Raw genomic sequence first — 14,998 nt, 5'->3', positions numbered from 1 at the left:
GGAATGGTTCTCCCAGAGTTGTGTTCTATGCTGCCCTCCCCCAACCCCGTGTGCCAGAAATAATAAAAGAAAGACAACCAAATAAGAAACAGAGCATGTGGAGAATAATCTTAAGTAGACTCTGCCTAAGTTGGACCAAAGTCATCTCATCATAAATGTCTCCTCTTCCACATCCTGCAAAGATGAACAACTGAATTTCCCAGGCTATGACAATCTCAAGCTTTGTCACTGAAGGTGAGCAGAATATGCCATCCCAAAATATGCCACTTTGGCATTTTGATTATTTTGAATTGAAGTTACTTAAGAAACAGCCAGTGCAAGGACAGTCTGATCGCCTTTGTCCCCTGAAAGCAAGAAATAAACCTATGAAAGATAGCCTCCAAATACTAAGAGGGTAGAGGGCATCCTTATCACCAAAGATAAGGAATTTAGTGCTGAGAACTCGGTATTAACAAATCTCGCTACTTCTTCACTAACTTGCTACCCCAAGCCCAAATCCCTGTCTTGTCAATTCTTCACAAATTTATTGTTTCCTTGTCTACAAGATATAAAAGCTGCCTGTCTTGATCACTTTTTTGAGTCTCATATTTTCATGGGCTCCTGTACATACAAAATTAAATTTGTTTTTCTCCTGTTCATCTGTCTTACGTCAACCTAATTATTACACCAGCCAAAGAACATTAAAAGGAAGAAAGGAAGTTTTCCTCCCCTACATTATCAAATCCATTGTGTTCCATTAATTTTTAACCAGTGCTGATTCATTTCATCAATAATTCGACTCCATTAACAGATAAATTAGAGTAGGCTACTTAGCAGTGACATACTTACCTTTAAATACGATGTTACTCTTCTATTACTGTATATGCTTCCATTTCACTCCAAATATGTCAGTGCCTCTCTACACAGTGTTTACTTCTTTGGTCCTAGGGACAGCGAGAAACATTTTGTAACCAATAACTTAAAATAGTTATTATATTTACTTATATAAAATTTACATGAAATTTATAATAAAAGTCCATGCTAACGTTTACTTGATGTGACACTGCTGTGCAAAACTGTGTTCTTAGATTGCACCAAAAGCATACTAAGTTTACTGAATTTTTATTAAATGTACAAAGTAACAGAAACCAAATCCGGTCTAAAATATCATTCACTTCTTAAGTTAGAATTCATGTGCGCTCCTCCAGGTCCATATTGTCCTAGCATTCCTACACAAAAATACTTCATCTTAGCAATTTTCTTTATTGGATTAGTAAAAGAAAATCCGAGTGTACAAGAAAAAAAGAACACGTAACTAAAACCTTAAACTTCGTGCATGTTAACACTGAATAAAACTTAAGCATGATTTACAGCTAACAGCAGCAGAAAAAATCCCCAAACAAGCTCTGCGGTGCGCCTGTGAAAATGCACCTCAAGCGCCTACACATCACCTGCCGTTCTCTTTATTTTGGAGGTAGGCGTTGAAAGTACTACAAATCAATTGTTTTCACTGCAACGATTCCCCGAAAACTTGCTACTGAACTCAGGGCCCTAAGGACATTTGCTTAGGGATTCCGCGGCCCTCCAGAGCACTTAAAACCGGTATGCATTTGTGCACTTAAAAATGCCTCGAGGCACTAGCATTGCTCAGGAACAGACAGCATCTCCGGGATGGCCGCGTCCGCGGGCCACTTGGAGATGCAAGCGGAGTCGATTGTTCCGGGGGTTCCGCATCACGGGGGCGGGGAGGGAAGGAGGGAGGGCACGCTCCAGACACAGTCAATGCAAAAACAAAGATTTTTTTTTTTTCACACCAGCGACAGGAAATAATTAAAAACACAGCTCGTCTCACACCCACCCGCCTGAGAGTTTAACAAACGCGTCCCCGCGCTCGCCCGCCGCCACCTCCACCGGGAGGAGGAAGGCGATGGAAGCCAAACAGCCAGGCGCCGCCCTCCGCCTCGAGCTGGCCGTCGGCGGCGGGCAGAGCAGCGCAGGGCAGGGCAGCGAGCGGGGCGGCGGCCGTGGGAGCCGGCGGGGCCCCAGGCCCGGAGCCGCCCGCAGCCCGAGCGCCCGCGGCCCGCTCCCCGCTGCAGAACAAAAGCGCGCGGCCCCGGCCCGCCGGCCCCTAGGCTCCGAGCCCGCCGCCCCGCCCGGGCGCCCGCGGGGCGAGCGAGGGGCAGCCGGGGCCGCCCCGCACTTACCGCCGAGCGCGGCTCGCAGCCCGGGCCAGCAGGGAAGGGAAAACGCGCCGACCGCCCGGGCCCCAGGATTTAAGTCACCTCGGGCCCGCCTCCGGGGGTGGGCCGATCGCGGGACCCCGCGCCGCCGCGGTCCTAGTGCCGCCGGGAGCAGCCGCCGCCGCTGCCAGCCCCGCCCTCCGGTGCATCGCGCCGAGGTTTGCAAAGTTACGTTCACGTGTCTGATGCAGGAAACTGGTCGAGCGGTGAATCTCTGCCTTTAACTTGCACCAGAATCGCCCCGGAGGGCTTGTGAAAAGAGACTGAAGAGCACCCCCTGGGAAACTGCCAATTTCACTAGATCTAAAGTGGGGCTGAAAATGTACATCTCTAACAAGTCTCCCGGACAGGCAGTTGCTGCTGGTCTCAGAACCGGTGATCTAGAGTATGGGGTCGACAAACTTTCTGTAAAACGTTTGAAAGAAAGTGCACCAAGTGGAACGTAAGGAGATGATTTTTTCCAGGCTATTGCGGTAGAGAGAACATTCGTTAATGCGGAGGAACTTTCTCAAAGAAAAGGAAATAGAGCTTTTGTATGGGAGCTTATAGGAGAAAGTAAACAAGGGAATCCTGTCTGAGTGATTAAGAATGAGGAAGGGCTGAAGCGGTTAGTCCTTGCGATATGGAAAGCAGGGTATTTCTTTGCCCTTGAAGTTCAGATCTTGGCTCTGCCGCTCGCTAGACATACAACCTTGGGAAAATCGCTTAACCTGTCTGTGCTCGGTTTTCTTATCTGTAAAAGGAGAATAACACTGATACTTACCTCACAGGATTGCTGAGATGGGTACATGAATTAGCACATAACTTAGAGCAGCTCTCAGATAAGGGATTTTCCAGTGCCTAAAGCCACACAAATGAGCAAGCAGGAATGAACCCAAGGGAGAGGGAGTTTTGTTGCCAGAAAGTCTTATACGGACCCCACTCCTGTACAGCCTGAGGAAGCCTTAATGCCCAGCAAGATTTAATGCCCAGGAAGCTAGAACTCTATTTGGGATGAAGTTGCTGATCTCTTTGCTGTGTATCCTTGTCTGCGCTTGTGCTGATTTTCTCCTGCCTCCCTTAGAAAAGTAAAGCTTGTCTGATTTTCTAAAAATGTTTGGTCTTTCCACCAATCCTGAAGTACAACTGACATTCATCAATACAGCAGCTCTGAAGGGTCACCAGCAAGGAGACTTGCAAAGAGAGGACACGATCTCCAGGACCTGAAAGTATGTTTAATCAAGGGCTGGGCTTTACACTGTCTTCTCTTTGAGATATTTACAGCCCAGTTACAAACAAAGAACCTTGTTGTCCGACTTGTCAGGCTGAGGAAAGATTCCCCTGAAAGATTAGATTGCTCTCTGCTGTGTCCCGTATCAAAGATTACAGATCCTCTCCCTGTGTTTCCCAGCATTCAAAAATAAAGTCTCTCCTAGGTAGGTCAAATGACTCTGACTATAGATGCAATCTTGATCTCTCAAGAGCATACTACTTAGCCTCAAGGCTCACTAACTCCTAAACTTATAAAACATGTTTTAGAAAAGTGCATGACGTCATTAGCATGCCTATAGTAAGAAATTATGAGGCTGTACAAAAGATGCCTATTACTCATTTCAGTTGTAAATGAGGTCATTGGTTTGCTTTTTCTTTTCTTGGTTGTCCCCTATATTCTGTTGCCCCTTCCTGTTAGTAATATTTAGCTGAGTGCAAGGTCACATAACTGAGACTACATTCCCCAAGCCTCCCTTGCAGCTAAGGATTCCCATGGTTCAGTTCTCACAGTGACATATGAGCAGCAATGTTGGATGCAACTTCTGCCTAAGGGGATTCCTTGCCCTGGAGTTCCTCTATCTTTCTCCATTTGCTTGGGTTGGAATGTATTCTTCTTTGGCACTTCGGTAGTGCTCGTAGACCCGTTCTTAGGGTAATGTTTTGGAATGCTTAAAATAAATTGTATAAGATTACACAGGAAATTAATTCAATGTTAAAGTTATCAACATATTTCCAAAAAAAAGTGTGATATGGTAATATGTATGTCTTTGTGAACACTATAAATAAGACCTATTAGCAGATCCAAGAACAACTGTGATTTTGAAAGTGATGAACATAAATGATACAGTCATGCACAGCATAATGATGTTTTGCTCAACAATGGACTACATATACAGTGCTGATCCCATAAGTTTAGTACCATGCAGCCTAGGTGTGTAGTAGGCTATACCATCTAGGTTTGCTGAAGTACACTCTGTGATGTTTGCACAGTGATGACATCACCTGACAATGTATTTCTCATAATAGATCCCTGTCATTAAACAACATGACTGTATTTCAAGACTATCTGTATTAACTCTAATAATATGAAAATACCTGTGATTTTTGTAGTGACAAATTTACTATTAATACTGCTATGTTACTGTGGCTTTTTTTTTTTTTTTTTTGCCAACTTTCATTATTGAAGGATATGGTACATTTTGGTAAAACGTTAGTGAAAATAGAATTGTTTGGCCATCCACATTCATGGTATTCTGAATTCTATGTATAGATGTGGTGGGCAGAATTTTGGCCCCTGTGACCTTCATCTCCTGGTGTAACTCCATGGTTATGTTACTTACCTGCAGAAGGGACTTTGAAATATAACTAAGATTACTAATCAGTTGACCTAAAAATAGGCAATTAGCTTGGATTGTCTGCATGGACCCAGCCCAGTGTAATCATATGAGCTTTAAAAGCAGAAGGAGAAGATAGAAGAGGAGGCCAGAGAGATAGAAGTCTGAGATTGAAAGCACGAGAAGGGCTGAGCTCACTGTTGCCAGCTTATATATGGACGGGGCCACATGGAAAGCATGAGAAGGAGATAAATTCTGACAACAACCTGAATGAGCTTGGAAATGGAACTCTGAGATAAGTCGGTGTTGTTTAAGAAGCTTGGTATGTGGTAATCTGTTATGTCACCAAAAGAAAACTAATATAGGGGCCAGCCCCGTGGCCAAGTGGTTAAGTTTGCAGGCTCTGCTCTGGCAGCCCAGGGTTTCGCCAGTTTGAATCCTGGGCATGGACATGGCACCGCTCATCAAGCCACGCTAGGCAGCATCCCACATGCCACAACTCAAAGGACCCACAACTAAAAAAAATACACAACTATGTACCAGGGGGCTTTGGGGAGAAAAAGGAAAAATAAAATCTTAAAAAAGAAAACTAATATAATGGACTCCAGGTTATAACCCCTGCCCCAGGGAATGTTTAAGGAAGAAAATGGAAGGAAAGTAGATACTAGAAGATCTATGGAGAAGAACTCTCCACCAGCCTGGATCGGCTAGACTGTTACTGACAGAGGAGTGAGTTTCTCTCTTTTACGAGTCGGTTAACTTCTGGAGATAAAGGAGTGTTAGCTTATGTGAAGTGTAAAATGAGAAAAGAGATCCAGGACCGAGTCTTGAAAAACTCCCCTGTTTGATGGCAAGGGAGGAGGATGTGCCTTAAAGAGACAAGCATAGCCAGAAAGACAAGAAAAACGAGGAGAATGGTATCATAGAAGCAAAGAAAGATTCACGTGAGTAAAAAATGTTCAATCTTGTTGAAGATCAAGTAAGGATAAACTGGAAAATACCCTTTGGGTTTGACAAGAAGAGGATAATCGGAGAGCTGAGCCTGGAATTGCAAAGGACCGAGAAGAGCCAAAGCAATCCTGAAGGAGCACCATTGAGGGACTTTCACAACCTGCTTTCCAGACTTACTATATAATAATCGAGTGTGATGTTGGTGTAAGATAAACCACCAATTCCTCCTGATCCTTGTGTACTTCAGTACTTTGCGTGCTCATTTGACCATATATTAAATATACAGAGATTTTAATCACCGTTTTATTAAGTAACACATGGCACACACGTCTCTGATTCTTTCTTTATTCAACAAGCCACAGCAAGCCCTCCAGATCACAGTAGTAGCTCTACGTCATTTTTAATAATTACTTAAAATTCGTCGTTATCCTATGAAACTCACTTGGTTTCCAAATTTTGCCACTTATGAACAATCCTTCAGTATTGGAAGGACTCCCAGGAGGAGGCTTGCTGGGTTGAACTGTAATTTCAACATAACAGATGCTGCCAGATTACTTCCTTTTAAGGCTCAAGCAATTTTCAGTAACACCGGGAAAGTTATCCTTTCACCATCATTGACAATGTGTATGAACTTCTCTATTGATGTAAAGGGATCTCATTGTTGTGTTTATTTGAACAGTCAAAAAAATCTGGTAAGTTGAATTACCAACTGGAAAACAAAATTCCAGGCCAAGTTGGAAAACAAAGAACAAAAAGTGTAGAAGGTGGCCCCAGGGCTCAGCAATCAAAAAGGAAAATAGCCCAGCCATTCAGGTGCTAAGAGCTTTGAGTTTTGCAGACTGAATATAAGATGCTGCTAACCAATCAATGCATTCTTTGTTGAAACTACTATTCTGTTCAGTTTCACAGTCAAGGGGGACAAATTCTGCCACTATAAGGAACTGGTTTTTAAAGACTGTACCTTAGCCCAGTTGTGTCACATCTGTTCATTCTCAATGGTGATATGCCAGATGATATTAAATGTTGTGAGAGACACTGAAGGACTGAGAATTTTCCGCAGTGGTTCTCTCACGTCCTTGTCTCCACAGCTGTTCCTCCTCACCCCTTCTTACACACGACCGTAGCCCCTACCTATCACCCTCCACCTGCCTTCACCAAACAATGGCTACCAATGTGCAAGAATCATTCCTCTTTTCCAAGGACCCACCTTTGACCAACTAGTCCCCAAATTAGCCAAACTTCAACTGACCCCTCCTGCTAAGATGCCTTCCTTTCACAAGTTAGATGCTCATTTGGAGCCTTCTCATACCCAGCATTCCTCAATAAAGGTTTCTAGTAACAATGTTCTGGTCTATTTTCTAAAATTGTGGTGCCTCAATTCAAATCAGGACTGGACCCTGTGCTGCTCAGCCCCCAGCATCAAGGAGAACAGAAGATGCGCAGGACTCCTTCTCATGTCCGCTGAAGTTGCAGTGACTGGCTGGCTGAGTGAGCCCTGCTCCTGACCTGCTCTCTGATAAACAAATGGTGAGCAATAGGATGTATTAGAGTAGATGAGGAAGCCATTTAGTGTACAACTCATTCGACCTGACTTTGTTTTTCCAAAAGGGCCTAACATGGCTGTTGAGCATGCATTGTGTGTCTGCTTAAGCATTTGCTACGTCCCAAAGATAAGAACAAATGGCCCTAAGATAAAGATGCAACTTCCCCCACATTGACATTTCCTTAAGGGTAAGCATCTCTCCCTAGGCTAGGAACTGATTGCTGGGCCCACCCTGTGACCACCCAGCTCGAGACAACAGATGGGCTACTGCTGTGTCCACCAAGACAGTGGACCTACTACCTGCTGTGTGAACAGCTGTGCTGTGACGGCTAGGCAATCTCGTGACTCTTGTAAAAGGGCCATTCCTATCATATGTGATGTATGCTCTTTGTTCCAAGATGGTATATAGCCACTCTGTACATCCCACCTCTTTGGTGCCCTCCCTTCCTTGGGGAAGGAAGGCCCTGGGCTAGTCCTCAGATCTGGCTCATAATAAATTCTCCCCAATTTTGACTTATTGATTGGTTATGGATTATTTTTGTCAACGTGTCTGTGTTGAAGTGCCACCTGAACCTTTGTTCTTTTTGTTGTCCATTGTGTAACCCTCTTGATTTGTTTTCACTACTCAGGGTTCTCACAGATGAGCTGGGCTCATAGTCTCAAGACAGCTTTCCTGGCCAATTATTTCTTGTTTGTTCTTGTCATTTGAATATGGGCTCAAAGTTGTGGGGGCAAAGAGCACTAAACATTGGAAGCTCTGGCAGGATCTTACCAAGGACACTTTAGAACTTCAGTGGCCATTCTGGGGAACTTGTAATTTGAATAAGATAATCCATTTGCTTGACATCTTCGACTCAAATGGTTGAAAGATTCCAAATGTTCAATGGTCAGCATTTTTAAATGGGCATAAAGAGACTTCTAGATGGAAAATTCTAAAATTGCTTCCATTAAGGACTCCTTAGGAAAGGCTAATAAAAATAGGGAGCATCTAAAATCTAACATTAAAGTTTCTCCTCCCTCTCCTGATCCAATCCTGGATTGATTTTCTTCCTGGACCCCTGTATCTCAGCTTCCTCCTCCCCCTTGTTCTGCTCATCCTCTTCCTCCTGTACCTTCCGTAGGTCCTCTTCCCTTTCCTCCGTTGCTCCTCCTTAAACTCACCTCTCTCACTGGACACAATCCTTTTGTAATGTCTTACAATGTAGATAAAGATGATGACCAAGCTTGCTGGCCTCATAGCTTTAAACTTTGGTCAAGATCGGGTTTGCATAACCTAGTTAAGAACTTTGTAAATGCTCCTGGGGAAAGAGCAAAATTCATTGATGAATTTGCAATCATCTTAGAAATTTGTAGTATGGACTCTCTGATCTCTATCAATTAGTTCTTCTCCTTATGGAACCCAGAGATGGGGAAACTCATATAATGTGTGGAGCTTCTGTTATGCTCTCCAAATAGAAAATCTTGAAGAATTTATTCCCTCCACTTGCTGACAGCATTAGCAAATGAGAGACATAACTTCTCAAAGGATAAACTGATAAACTCCAATTTTTTTTTTGAGGAAGATGAGCCCTGAGCTAACTACTGCCAATCTTCCTCTTTTTGCTGAGGAAGACTGGCCCTGAGCTAACATCCATGCCCATCTTCCTCTATTTTATACATGGGACACCTACCATAGCATGGCTTTTGCCAAGCAGTGCCATGTCCACACCCGGGATCTGAACCAGCAAACCCCGGGCCATCGAGAAGTAGAGTGTGTGAACTTAACTTCTGCACCACCGGTCAGGCCCCTCAATTTTTTTTTTTTGAGGAAAATTAGCCCTGAGTTAACATCTGCCACCCATCCTCCTCTTTTTTTTGCTGAGGAAGACTGGCCCTGAGCTAACATCCATGCCCATCTTCCTCAACTTTATATGTGGGACGCCTGCCACAGCATGGCTTGACAAGTGGTGCATAGGTCTGCACCCAGGATCCAAACCAGCGAACCCCTGGTCGCCAAAGCAGAATGTGCGAACTTAACCACTGCACCACCGGGCTGGCCCCAATAAAATCCAATTTTGTCATACCAAAGTGCATTATGTTGGTCATGACCTCATCACACAAAATGGAAATTCTCTTTCCTTTCAGAGAATGGAAGCTCTTCATGACTTACCTGGCTAATTACCAAAACAGTTCAGAAGAATTCTTGGACTTGCAGGATATTGTAGACATTGGATTCCTAACTTTCTGTACTGACTGCTCCTTTATATGATCTTAACTAGTTGACATGCCTGAGTTCTTGCCCTGAATGGACTCACTGCCCTTGGACTCCCTAATTGCCGTAAACTTTTCTTTCTATTTGTATATAGAAAATCAGGACAAACAGTAGGGGTCTTATCAACAGCATAATGGACATCAGAGACCCATTGATTATATCCCCTCATTTGACCCCATAGCAAAAGCCCACCCACCTTGTTTGGGTGCAGTGGCAGAGCTGCCACAGTCTGATGACTTAGCCTCAGTAGCTGCACTTAACCACACAGTCCCTGATGCTGTTCAGACCTTATTCTTTTCTTCTTTTGAGGAAGATTAGCCCTGAGCTAACTGCTGCCAATCCTCCTCTTTTTGTTGAGGAAGACTGGTCCTGAGCTAACATCCATGCCCATCTTCCTCTACTTTATATGTGTGACTCCTACCACAGCATGGCTTGCCAAGTGGTGCCATGTCCAGACCCGAGATCTGAAATGGCAAACCCAGGGGCCGCTGAAGCGGAATGTGCAAACTTAACTGCTGTGCCACCGGGCCAGCCCCAGACCTTATTCTTGAATGAAAATACCTAGCATTTTTCTGCCTCTAGATTGATTTCCTAAAAAATCATCTCCTCTCCCCCTGTACATATTTTATCCATTGCAGGAACTCTCTGGACCCCACCACAGTTCTTTGTCCTTGAAGGGAAGGCAAACCTCATAAGTGTTATGGGCTTATTTGGGAATTTCACCTGTCTCACTTGGACTTTTCTTTGAAATTCCTTTAAATGTCCATATTTAAAGCCATCTGTGGTTGGGTGCTGGTTGAAGACCAAACAAGGAGGCTATCAAGCTGGACATGCTGTCACCACCCACTCAGATTTGCTCCGACCCCTCCCTCTCCTAGAGGCCAAATCTGCACAAGGATGTTTGACAGTCCTTTACTAAACAAATTTCTATATGGTGTGACACACAATTCATTCAAAATTACATGTTTCGAAGTAAATGATATTTATTCTCTTAATGACAAATTCATCAAATAGAACAGAGAAGGTAATTATTTTTGCTATTTAATGGCTCCAAATTTCAAACTACAAGAGCTAGGCTTTAAAAATCTGAATGCTATGGCGTGTGTTTTCCTCCAGGTTTTCAGTTTCAGACTAAGGTAGGCAGGATGGAAGCAATGCAAGGAGGATGATGGCTTTGTGCTGTGTCAACTTAGCTAAGCTCAAACTCACTTTCCCAGAATTTCTTTCCTTGCGTGATTCTGAGTTCCAGTTAGCCGCAGGAGAATTATGAGTTTTGGAAGGTCTTAGTGAAGCAGCTGTCATTTTTTTCACACTGAAAGTCAGTATAGGGCGCCTCACATTGCCGCAGTAAGCACATGTTGTCGCTGATCTGCTGGTTCACCTTGTGGGGGAACAGTGGTACCGAGTGCACAGTGCCTCAAGCACACACCATATCTTCTCCTTCAGCTTTTCCTAGTCCTGCGCCAGGTACATGGGTAGTTCCATGGTGAAGGGCACCAGTTTCTCCTGCAGGTCACCCAACATAATGGTTTGTCCTTGTGGTTTCTAGATTCTCCATATGGATTCTGATGAGGATTTTAGGCTGGTTAATTTTAAAACTGCAGATGAGAAGCAGGCTCCGAGGAGTGGAATTTGCTTGCCCTTTGTTGGGAGGCATTTGCATTTGTGGGGGGAACCTGCATCTGTGGAGATGCCTCCCTCTCTGTGCCAGCGGGAAGGGGGATGGCCTTGTCTCTGGAAACTCTTAATGGGGAAGGCAAGAACTTAAGTTGGTTACTGTCTGGCAACCTCATGTAACTGATTTAGGGTGGTGGCTTCTGGCCTTTACTTAATCCGATTTGATTCTTATCTAAAAGTTGTGGGACCACCCAATGGCCAGACCCCACCTGCACTGATACCATTTTAACTTTTTCCATGTTCTTTCCTTTGTCTTGTAAAGACATGGCTCGCATACCTATGCCTTAAATTTAGCCTTACTCTCCAGCCATGTGGGCAGCAGGAGCTGGGGCAGCAGAAGCGGCGGCAGCAGCACCTCCTCCTGCCTGTGGGCGCTGTCCCCACACAGCAGCCTGACTGCCCATGGGTCCTGTCCCCATGCCAGCAGCAGCAGCAGCTCCCCATGCCAGCAACAGTAGCAGGGGTGGCGGCAGCACCTCCTCCTGCCTGTGGGCGCTGTCCCCACGCAGCAGCCTGACTGCCCATGGGTCCTGTCCCCATGCTATTCCACACTATTCTCTAAATAAAAGAGCACTGCTGCCAGATCTTGAGAGTCCAAGAAATCTTTCTTTCGACTCCTCGGCTCACCAACCCCACATCAGATTCCAGTTCTTGCTCTTCCCTACTTCACCTCCAGCTTTCCTGATTGCCAGTCAGGATGACTTCAGGCCCTTCACAACGCAGAGGCAACAACCTTGGATAGACTTCTCAACCAGCTACCATGATTGTCTAAGTTCTAATGCCTGTAATAAACACCTTATTCTATTATTCATAGTGTTTCTGCATCTCTAATCAAAGTCTGCCTGATACAAGGGTCAGTACACTTAGGAAATAATCATCTTCTAAAGGGAAACATAAAATTATATTTCTAGCATTGATTGTTTGCTACATGCCAGACATTTCACTGTGTGCTTTATTTCATATGATCTTTACCACAACACCATTTTACAGGTGAAGAAATTGAGCACAAAAAGATGACTAAATTTGCCCAAAGTTCACGCTGCTAGAATATGAAAAGCTGGGCAATTAAAAGTTTCTTTTCTTTTCTTTTCTTTTTTCCTGAGGAAGATTTGTCCTGAGCTAACATCTGCTGCCAATCTCCCTCTTTTTTTGGTATGTGAGCCAGCACCACAGCATGGCCACTATCAGATGAGTGGTGTAGGTCCACACCTGGGAACCAAACCCAGGCCACCAAAGTGGAGCATGCCAAACTTAACCACTGGGCCACTGGGGCTGGCCTCAAGCAAGAGTTTCTGCTCATAACCATTGTGTCATCCTCCCTCCCCAAAGAGCATAAACTCTGCGCAGCAATGAATTTTCTGCACAGAATGGTGATTTTTTTTTTACCCCATGGGTGTTCTGACTTTATTCATTTTTCTTTGAAAGGGATCAGAATATGCTGCCCCAAAATATGTCACTTTGGCATAAGGTTTATTTCAAGCTGAAGGCATTAAGACTCAACCCCACCCCACCCCCAACCAACAGGGAGAGAAAAGTGACTCTTATTATCAGACAGGGAACCAATAACAAGGTGAGTTGCATAAACAAGACTTTACTAAAATAGCCCTTCTCTCCCATTAGTTTCACTTCCCCCCAATTTATTGCCCCCGAAGCCCAAACCCTCTTTCTTTTCTTAAAAGGGTATATAAGCTACACTTCTTTGAGTTTCACTTCTTTTCAGTGAACTCTTGGGCATAAAAAAATTGACTGCCTTTTCTCCTGTTAATCTGTCTTTTGTTAGTTTAATTCGCAGCCCCCCAGGCAATAAACCTGAGAGGGTAGAGTTTTTTCCTCCCTACAAGTCTCAGTTAAAAAGGAATATTTCCCAAACAGAGAAACCATCTGAAGAAGTCCCTTTGATTAACAATTCAGTACAGAAATGTTTTCTTAGTCAAAACTTGCAAGAGAACTACTCTCTATCTAATTCAATCACAATTTAAAGTGTTAACTTGCCCTCCTTTAAAAAACGCCAGCTATCAAATACTCATTGTGTGGGGTGAAAGGCTTCAGTGTGGGAGGGAACGCAAACTACAAGTTTTTGTAAAAGCCACAAGAGGCCAATCTATTACACCACCCATTCTCCAAGAAGAGTCAGGGCATGCTGAAGCATGCTGCGTTTTGTTTGTACCAACATTTTCCTTGTTATAAAAATCATATATGCTCATTAGGCAATAAGAAAAACACTGAAAAATATGATCAAATAGCCTATTACCCAAAGATAACTATCATGAATATGTTAGTTTTTCCTCCTATGATTTCTTTTTCTATGCATAGTTTTTGTTTTCCTTTAAAAACATAGTTTTACATGTTATAATATAATCTTCACAAACATAATTTTAATGATTGAAGATTTTTCCAAGGAAAAGAGGCATGATCGTTTCCTAAATCATTTCTCTCATGGTGAACAGAGTGCAGGGATCATTCTGTTTTCTTTGCCTTTACTTAGACACTGTCACATTTTTTTTAATCAGGACTTTTTAAAATCCACAAGTAATGCAGAAATATAAAAATTCAATTTCCAACTTCCCTCCCCAGAAATAGCCACTGTCCAATTTCTTTTGCGCATATCCTTCCAGAATCTTGTCTGTGAATATACAATTATATTGAAAGGCAAAATTCTTAGATAAATTTGTTAGTATGTGTAAAAAAAGGTTTATTGAATTATGGAGGAACGAGCAGGTGAGAAAAGAGTTGATTTTTTTTTAAACAATTCAAGCAGATTCTATTTTTTTAAATTTTATTTTAAAGATATACTTTTTCTGGTGAGGAAGATTGACCCTAAGCTAACAACTGTTGCCAATCTTCCTCTTCTTTTTTTTTCTCCCTAAAGCCCCGGTACATAATTGAATATCCTAGTTGTAAGTCCTTCTAGTTCTTCTATGTGGGATGCTGCCACAGCATGGCTTGATGAGTGGTGTGTAGGTCCACACCCAGGATCCGAACCAGTGAACCCCAGGCCGCCAAAGTGGAGCGCACAAACTTAACCCCTACGCCACTGGGCTGGCCCCAAAAGAGTTGATTTGAGACGCATTTGAAGAACAGAGTCTTACTTACATGGTCAGAGGGGAAAGAAATGCCAAATAAGATTGCTAAATTAATTATAAAGAGTACTTAACTTTTTCAGAGCAATAAAGGCATATCATATTTGGAGTTAGCATCTCTACCATGTGGTAAGCATCCTAACTTTTCAAGTTTACAAGTAAACTTCTACACTTATAGAGCAGTAGTCTTTCTGCACCTTCATCAGATGTTAATTATTGTCAAATATGTAGTATCACTTCCCAAGAGTGTCACATTAGGGCAAACGGACTTACAAAATATTCTGACATGTATGAAAAAGCAAGCAATTATCATTTAGTCTCTTTCCAAGTTTGGGATAAATTTTCTTTAAATATATATATACATATAATATATTTATTTAAGGTATATATATATTACATATATATATATATATATATATATTTTTTTTTTTTGGTGAGGAAGATTGGCCGTGAGCTAACACCTATTGCCAATCTTCCTCTTTTTGCTTAAGGAAGAGTAGCCCTGAGCTAACATCTTTTCCCATCTTCCTCTATTTTGTATGTGGGTTGCTGCCACAGCATGGCTTGATGAATGGTGTGTAGGTCCGTGCTGGGATCCAAACCTGCAAACCCAGGCTGCCGAAGCGGAGTGCACCAGACTTAACCGCCACTCTACCGGGCCAGCCCCTTAAAGCATATATTTTTATACACAC

General features: G+C 43.2%; 1 protein-coding gene across 5 annotated transcripts in view; it reads right to left on the bottom strand.

Moving 5' to 3' along the window:
• Nucleotides 1–2,354, bottom strand: part of RESF1 (retroelement silencing factor 1) — a 28,374-nt gene extending 26,020 nt beyond the window's left edge. For 3 of the 5 annotated variants that reach the window (XM_044775303.2, XM_044775305.2, XM_044775304.2), the window contains exons 1-2: nucleotides 2,184–2,291; nucleotides 829–923 (exon numbers count right to left, since the gene is read on the bottom strand). The gene's annotated coding sequence lies outside the window, so the exon portion shown is untranslated. Of the gene's footprint in view, nucleotides 1–828; nucleotides 924–2,183 lie in introns of all 5 variants that reach the window. The other 2 variants (XM_044775302.2, XM_044775306.2) reach the window with 1 other exon arrangement.
• Nucleotides 2,355–14,998: the final 12,644 nt, after the last annotated feature.

Source organism: Equus asinus, chromosome 22, assembly GCF_041296235.1.
Source record: "Equus asinus isolate D_3611 breed Donkey chromosome 22, EquAss-T2T_v2, whole genome shotgun sequence".
Taxonomy (NCBI): Eukaryota; Metazoa; Chordata; class Mammalia; order Perissodactyla; family Equidae; genus Equus; species Equus asinus.
This window is presented reverse-complemented; position numbering and strand designations above follow the sequence as displayed.